Source organism: Calypte anna, chromosome 4B (assembly GCF_003957555.1).
Source record: "Calypte anna isolate BGI_N300 chromosome 4B, bCalAnn1_v1.p, whole genome shotgun sequence".
In the NCBI taxonomy this organism is placed as follows: domain Eukaryota; kingdom Metazoa; phylum Chordata; class Aves; order Apodiformes; family Trochilidae; genus Calypte; species Calypte anna.
Window position 1 is genome coordinate 23,281,862 of NC_044249.1, and position 8,954 is coordinate 23,290,815.

The following is an 8,954-nucleotide window of genomic DNA, read 5'->3' on the forward strand; positions in this document are numbered from 1 at the left end:
TGTCTGGGAGCAGATTGCTTTGGTCAGGTGAAGGGGGCAGATGAGTTTACAGCATAGGTTTGGTGTGGGCAGGGCAGGTCCAGCCTTTGTGTGTGGTGGTGTGCACGTTGTGTTGTCTGTCTTGAGTGTTTTATAACTTCCTCATCCCTCAATGTCCTCTTTGTCCTCACAGAGCAAGTCCTGCATCTTGGGCATCAGCCTTGGAAGGTCTTCTCTCATCAGCACAGTACTAGTCAGCAGCATCTTTTTCTTTCATGACAAGTTAAACACATGGAATATTCTTGCATCTGGGAAGTTTCTTGATGGGGGTATTCTGAAACTCTTTTCCATATTAATCAGCATCTCTGGTCATGGATTTTTGCAGAGTAGCACTTGTTCTCTGCATCCTTAGGTCTTGAAGCCCGGGTTGGTGGGCATCTGTTGCTTCAGCCCCTTGCTTCACAGCTGCATTGCTGTAGGTAGGTCTTCTTGTCCAACAGTCTTGGATCCCAGAGATATTCTTCTTAGTGTTCTCTTGAGCTCAAGTCTCATTATTTGCAGGGCTGTGTCTGGACTAGGTCTGAGTATTTGGCTTGGAGCCGCTCTTCCCAGAGTTGTAGGGTCAGGGTTTTTTGGAAGAGCCCTAAAGGACTAGTCCAGCACAGTTGAGCAGTATTCCAGTGAATTGTCTCATCTGTTTTTCAGATGCCGTGTGACAAGGATGTACATGAAAGAGCAGGAGAAGAGAAGAGCGCCATCCAAAGGTTAGTCAGGGTTTGGTGTTGGACTGGAGGTCCCTCTCCTGGCTACCTGACCACATTATGGTTTGTTTGTCCTTTTGAAGGTGAGAGCAGCCGAGGCAGCAGAATATCTGTTCCAGAGGTGGCTCTGGCAAGGTGAGCAAAGTCTGGTGTGCAGAAGAAGCAGTTATTTCTCAGGTATTTTATTGCTGTTGAAGGTACTGGCGTCGCCTGTTTTTTGTGTTTTCCAGGTGTCCTCCAAACCTACTTTTGGCTCCCCACAAGGATGGCAGGCAGCAGATGGGTGAGAGGCTGAGGTAAAGGGGTAGGAGGTGGACATCACAGTGGGCTGCCTGTTGTTGGAGGCACTACCTCAGCATGTGCCTTTTGCTTTCACTTTTGCAGCTGCCACAACCATCCTTGGAGGGACAAAGACACACATTTAGGAGCGGTTGGAGAAGGTGAGATGGTGGTGGGCTGGGTCAGCCATGTATTTTACGTCAGGCCACTTAAATGTTTTGTTTTGTTTTTGCAGGCGCTGTGCGTGCCACCTTTGGAACCGGATCGGCATTGAAGTTGAGCCGAGTTGGTGGCGAGGGGTTCATGGGGCTGGTGACTTCTGATCAGCAGAACAGGAACTCTTTCTCTTGGCGTTTCAGGTGGCCCAAGCAATGGTGGCAATGGCGTTCAACTCTGGAATGAGAAGGTGCGTGGTATACCACGGGGCTTCCTTGTGGAGGTGAGTGCAGCGGAAGCAGCTTGCGTTGGCTTAGGTGGGACTTGTGCCAGCGCTCTTTGTGATCTGTGGGTTGTTGTTTTTTCCTTTTTTACGTATCGGGGATGAAGAGGAACCGTGCGACTGGAAATACATCCCAGTCAGACACTGTGGTTTTCACTACTGACCGTGGCTTTGTGCTGCTATCACTCTTGAAGATAAGTTGATGGCCCAGGGGTGGGTGGGGAGGGGCTGAGCAGCAGAGTCGAGGTTGGGAATTGCAGGTGGTGTTTTGAAGTGAGTGTAGGGGAGAGGGCTGTCTGGGAGCGGCCCGCTTTGGGTGGGTGAAGGGAACAGGTTACTTTTCCAGTGTGATTCCAGCACGGGCAGGGCAGCTCCAGCCTTGGTGTGTGGGGTTGTGTGTTTTATGTTGTCCGTCTTTGTTGTCTTAGAGCTTCCTCAGGCCTTGATGGTCCTCTGTGTCGTCACAGAGCAAGTCCTGCATCTTGGGCATCATCCCTGGAAAGCCTTTCCTGCTCAGCACGTTGCTAATCAGCAGCGTGTTATTCCCCACGACGAGTCTAAATCGCGGATCGGTCTCTTGACTTGGAAGTTTCTTGATTGTCATCTTCTGCAATGTCATTCTCAATTGCATTGTCACCTGATCTCTGTCCATCCAGTTTCCCTGAGGGGGACTCGTTCCCCGCATCCTTGCGTTCTCAGGTCTCGAAGGCAGCTTCTCGGGCTTCCGTCGCTTCATTCCCTCGCTTTGCAGATGCATCGCTGTATTTCTTATTGCCCAAAAGTCTTGGATTCCAGAGTCCGTCAAAGGGCAAGTGATATTGAACATCGTCCCCATGGTGTGGAACACATTTAGTCATCATCATCATAGTGCCATCTGGATCCTTCTTTTCTTGCATCTTACAGATTTCTTGATGGGCATCTTTTGTAATCTTCTTTATGAACGAATGAGCATCTCTGGTCACAAGTTTTCCACATTTGCAACCTTGTCTCTGCTTCGTTAGGTCTTGATGCTAGTCTTCTTGCGCATGCGGTATGTTATTTTGAAGAGTAATTATTGTTAACAAGCAGTGTTCTATGACACTTGATGTCACCATTGGGCCTTCTTGCCTCACCCTTGCATCCCTGTAGATCTTCTTGTCCAACTTCTTAGCCCAGAGTAACTTCTTGTTGAGAGTTTTCTCTTAATGTTGAATCTTGTATTTTGCAGTGGTGTGTCTTGGGTTGGTCTGTGTTTGTTTGGTCTGGAGCTGCTCTGCCAAGAGTGTAGAGTTGGGGATATTGAAGATCTATAAGGGTCTCTGGTGATGTTTGTCCGCCTTGAGTTTTTAGGCCACAATTTTACAGTGATCTTAGGTTGAGCAGCCATAGTCAGGCTGGGTGGGCAGTTGCTTTGATGGTGTTTGAAGGTGATGGGACCCTCATGAGAGGGTTTTTCCTGTGCTGTGCAGGAGATTGACCTTCTCAGTAGTTAACAGTTGTATGTGTATGGGCTTAAAGTTTTGGGGCTGTGTTTATTAATGGCTTGAGGGTAGTAGTACTCCAGATGGGGTTCCTAACTAGGATGGAGATGTCTGGAATTGTCTGTCCATTGTTCAGCATTCCAGTGACTTGTGTAATACTTTCTTTCAGATGCAAAGGACAAATATGTGCTTGTAAGAAGAAATGAGGGAGCAGAGAGCGGTCAGGTCAGTCAGTGTGTAGTGTTGGAGAGATTGTGCTTCTGGTAGCTACCTGATTACAGTGTGTGTTTAACTCATTTTGAAGGTAGAATCAGTAAGCAAAGTGGGACAGTGACTGAAGGTGATTGGGGTGAAGTGAGTGATGACTAGTGGGACTAAAGAGCAGTTATTTTTCAGGTGTGTGTTGTTGAAGTTAGAAGCATCAGGTGATGTTTATAGGTTCTATTGTAGCCACCGTGTGACAATAAGAAAATTGCAGAGGCTGGCTATGCAAATTGCCAAGGTAAAGGAGTAAGAGATGGGAGTTGTTGCAGGCAAGGGTGCTGTTTGAGGCAGCATCTTGGTACGTTCCTTTTGTTTTTTGCAAATATTGTAAGCAGGCTCCCTGGGACAAAGCTGCTGACTATAGCAAGTAGTCCAAGGTAAGGTCAGTGTCAAAGAGCAGAGAATAATGTGGCTACTCAGTGAAGCTGTTACTTTTTTGCATGAACTTTGTAGGCCACTTTTGGGTCTGGATGAGCATTTGAGGTGAGCTGGGGTAGTAGTGAGGATGAACATGGAGCTGGTGACTTCCTTCAAGTATAACAGTCCTTTTGTCTCTTAGTGTAGCTTGGGTTCCACAAACAATGAGAGATGCAGTATCTGGCATTGAATGGGTACAGAGCAGGTGAGGGGAAGCCCAGGGTGCTAATCACAGAATTACCTCTATTAGATAAGACCTTCAAGGTCATAGAGTCCAACCATTAACCTAACACTGACAAGAATTTAAGCCATATCCCTAAGTGCTAGTTCTGTATGTCTTGAGGCTTGTCTTTAGGGATCATGAGTACTTCAAGGGATGGTGAAGGAGGTTGTTGCAGAAGAGGTCTGTCAACCCATAGGATTCTTCTGGATGCTTCCTGCTGGTAGTCTGCTTTGTGGAAGATGAAGTCGAGCCTGGTGATTGCAGAAATATACCAGTTACCTGATGTGCCTTTTCTTGAGGAAGGAATCTGATCACTGGCCTGCTGCAAGCTAAGCTGGGAGACCAGGAACAACTGACCTTCAGCATGAATATTGATATAAGATGGGAAGAGAGAGTCCAAACCAGAAATGCCTCTCATTCAAAGATGTTGCATTTTGGAAACTCCCCGTCAGAGCAGATCCCGAGAGTGTGTGGAAATCACCAGCAACAAGACTCTTTCCTCCTTCAAAAAAAGGAGAAAGTAATTCTCAAGATGGAAGCACAGCACATCTTTCTCAAGTTGATGGTGTTTCTGGTTTTGTGTTTCTCAGCTGCAGCAGCTGAGATGATGATGAAAATGCATTCCTCTGCACGTTTTGGTACATCCAGATGTATTAACAAATCAGAGTCCTTTTTGGTAACCTTATATACTGCAGCACTGGGGATTTGTTTGACTCCTGCAGTTTTACCCTCCTTTCTCTCCATCATCCTTCAAAAATTAAAGCCAAAGAGTTATCACAGATTTTTTTGTATCATAACTGTAACAAAAACTTACAGTTGTATAAAGTACAAACTGCATTGTTTAGATGGTAACCGTAATGCTTTTGATCTCATTACCTAGTTTAGTTAATTATCTATTCTAAATCTTTGCACAGAGAGACAGCTGGATGCTGCAGGTATCTTATTCTGCTGTTTTGCTGGAGTGCTCTGAAGTAGTATGTTTCTGTCTCCCTCTAAATGGGATATTTCCCTGGTGGTTTGGTAGCATCTCCTTTGGGTAGCTCTCCGTCCCGGTTGTGTAACACACAAAAAATTCCTGGTCAAATTATCCCCGTGTTTGAGACAGAAAATGTAATGGTATCAGTTAACAGTTGTACAAATTACATGAATGCAGAAAGGAAGATAAATAGTTGCCTATAGAAGTATTTAAATAGGATATGTGTAAACATGTGGACACCTCTTGAGCAGATGGTGAATTTATTTTTTTTCTTTCAGGAGTCATTTTTTCCTTTCATGTGTGCTGTCTAAGCAGGATGCAGGGCCGCTACTGCTGGAGTGTGTGTGTAGGTGTCTCTTCTGGTACAAGTACAGGCACCATATAGGGTTCTCTACCCCAGCAGTGGAATAAAGAAGGATGGAAGCTTTTCTGCCCCCCAGCAAGAATGTTACTTTGATGTTACGAATATAATGATAAATCCTGCCCAATAGTCTTCATCCATGTGTTTTAAGCACTGGAGTTACAGTGGGGAGGGGTAAAGGGCTGTGAGGCTGTCTGGGGTAGAGGTAAGGGGGAAGTGTGGAACCAGGAGGGATGGGTGACATTTTGCTCCAGGGAGTATGTGTGAGTGTATCAAAGCTGATCTATAGGTCAAAGCAGATATTACATGTGTAAATGGGTATTTAAATGCTTGCTGGCTTTCTGCCAGATACCAGTCCTCCAGCAACTGGAAACAGCCTGTGAAGCAGCCAAACGTTCTCTCTTTTGGACCTTTAGAAACTAGATGTCCCCCATTACTCAGGTGAACTCTGTTCTTTTTTGTCCTCCTGTAACTAGAAGCAGACAGGCAGTCAGCTGCTCTGTTCTCTCTTTTGGTCCTCCACCAACAAGGTAAGGTGGGGCTTAATGGAGAAGAGGTAACGAGGAAATTCTGATTGGACGTAAGTTCTTTTTTCACCATGTGGACAGTAAAAGCTTGGAATGGTCTCCCAGGAGAAGTGGTAGATTTCCCCCCCGTTGTAGAAAGTGTTAAGACATGGAATCCATAGTATTAGGTAGAGATGCTCTTTCAGGGCCCCTTCCAATACGACTGATTAAATGAATCTATGAAGTAAGAGAGAAAATTGAGAGGTTTTGGCAAAGATCAGAGGATCTCCCAAATGGTGTGTTTCCACGTGCAGGGGCCATTGGGGGTTCCTGGGGCCAAGGGGAATTCCAAATTTTTAACTTTTAGTTTGCCCAATTGCCGGAGACTGATTTGTAGTTTTCTTGGTAAAAAGGGCCGACTTCCGGTTATAAAATGGCCGACTTCCGGGGACTCATTTGTAGTTTTTCGCTAAAAAGATGGCCGACTTCCGGAGACTCATTTGTAGTTTTTCGCTAAAACAATGCCCGACTGCCGGTCAATGGTTTTGTATCTTCTTATAATCAGCGCACGGCAGTGTGTATTGGGGTCTTCAGTTCTTTGCACACGTCGCACTGTTTGGTTTTTGGAGACAGCGCATCTGACACGTAGGACCAATCCTAACCCTGTATGTCAGGTAACAAGGGAAAAGTGTGAGTTTGCAGAAGTGAACAGCAGGGTGATTTGGAATTGACAGAAGAGGCTTAACAAAAGGTTTTGGATTTGCGATTCTCACAAATAAGGAGAAGAGGTCTCAAACATATCTGTAACCAGATAGTTTAGACAAGTGTGTTACACAGAACTTGGAGCCCTGGGGAGAAAATTACCAGAAGCAGAAAATACACTTTGAGAGATATTAGTGTTATAAATGACTGGGACTCAATATTCTGTTAATAGTTTAATTTAATTAATAAAATTGCAATAAGCAAAACAGCGCTGGGTGCGTGGGGAGTCTCCGCTCCACTCACATGCATGCCGTAAAGTTTAATCTTTTATATTCCATATCTATTCTAATAGATATTCATGCCTGTTCAGGGAATAGTCTGGATTATGTTTATTAGTTCTTGGAAGAGGTGGGCCTTCAAAGGCACATGCCCACTTTATCCCTGGGGGTCTTTTTGACCCCCATCTGTTGGTCGTTGGATGAAGTCAGTATCTGCCCTGGTTTCCCCTCTCGTTACCCTTCGATTCCGCACATGCGCTCCTTCGCTCTTTCCTGTGCAACACTCTGCAGTCAGCAGTAAAACCACCTTAAATTGCAACGCTATGTGGTGAGCAGCACAATCAGCTTAGATTAGCACAACAGGGTGTACACTGTAGTGTTTTCAGGGTACAGAAACTGTGGATGTCTTGTTTCTTGTTCCCCTAAGCCTTGTAGTTACAGAAAGAACAGTTATTTAATTCTAACGAATTCCTACGTTTGCATATTCACAGTGTTGAATACAGATATATTATTTGTCCTCTCAAAGTTGGGTTAGCAAACACTTTATAATCATTTAACATGAATTCACAAACACATATATTAAATTAGCACGTTTTTGGGCTGTGCTGGAACTAGAACAACTCACAAGAGGACATAAAGCAGCTCTGTCTGCCATAATTCCTATCATGCAATGGGTCACATATATTCAAGATAGAGCCAAAGGTGGAGGCTACGGTGTGCCTGCCTTCCACTAGCAGCTAACCACTGCCCCCCATGAGTAATCAAGAACTAAACCCTGATTTTGCACTCAAAACCAAATCTTTAATGAGGTTTGAAAAAACCTTGGATCTATTAACTCATCCTGAGACAGAGCACATTCACATTTGGTTTACTGGGAGATTAGCTAAGTGTATAGGAGGAAAAAGGCTTGTGAAAGCAGTAGCTTACCCTCCCCATTCTGAGAAATTTTTTTTGAAACCATGAGAGAGTGCAAAAGCAGCCAATATGCTGAATTGTCCGGGCAGATATTTTGGGTAACTACCAGTAAGATGTCTAGGGAAGATAGTTTACGTAGCCCTACGATCTGCGACTTGGGCCCCAGCCAGGCCCTGGTTTCAGTCGTTATGGGGCAGAAGACCAGATGTTTTCACATTAAGAAAAGTGCAATTCCTCCAGACTACCAGCAACGGGATACTCGAAAAACTGGACCCTTTCTGGGGTCCTCACCTACAAGAGGATGCACCGTGTAGGATTTCCCACCTGCTGGAAAGGGTTCTCCGTGTCCTCATAACAACCAGGGCTCCCCAGCAACCGCAGATCCAGACAAAGTCGAATCATTACGGCAGTCGGCGACACATCTTTCTTACTCACTATCGCTGCGTGTGTATAGTAACAATGAGATGAGCTGCTGTATTTTGCTTTGACTTTGCTATTGCACTTCAGTTTTGTTATTTGTTTCTGCACTTGTTCCCTTATAATTTAATACATCAGTAAATCTAAACTAACTTCTTTATTTGGGTGCCTGTGTCTTTTGGGCTGACCCCACCCATTTGGCAAAATATCATATTCAGTAGCAGACCTGTATAGACCTCAGGACACTCTCAACTGTCATTGAAATCCAGTAAAACCATTGCCACATGAACCACTAGGGACAGACTAATAGAGTTGAAAAGCAGCGCAGCAAGCCCCTCCCCGCTTGAGAGTCAGATAAGTCCACAGGACATGGAGCCGGCAAAATGAAAGCTGAATTTCAGGAACCAGAGTTCCATATGGAGACCAGGAAGGAAATGGATCCATCTATTTGGAGATGGCAGCAAAACATCAGAACTTCAGGTGCAGACGGAACAACCAGGGAAATCAAAGGCACATGCAGAAGAGCCAAGAGACCAATCACCCTGGGGTAAGATGCATTTTAAACCAACCCTTTATACAACAGGTCGAGCGCACATCATGCGGACAAGTAGCGAGGTATTAAAAGGCAGAGATAAAATACACCAGCTCTGGGGCCGAAGGAGAGTAAGAACTCTGCTTTATTGCCAGGGGCACAGACCACATCCAGCCACACCTAGGGTCCTCTCCAAGTAAGCATTCAGAAAGAGATGGGGGTCCAGTCTCCCCCTCAAGACTCTGCCAGAGGGTCTTCCCGGACTTTTCTTCAACATTATTGCCTATCAGAGCCCTCTCATTCAGGGCACCGCTCCTTATGAGACCATCCTCACAATGCCCCACAACCTTCCATCTCTGTGGCGCTCTTTTTAGCACCCCAGAACCCTTCCTTTATTTGTTGTGATCCTAGATGTCTGCTCAGTCACTCAGCCCCTGAGGGCATC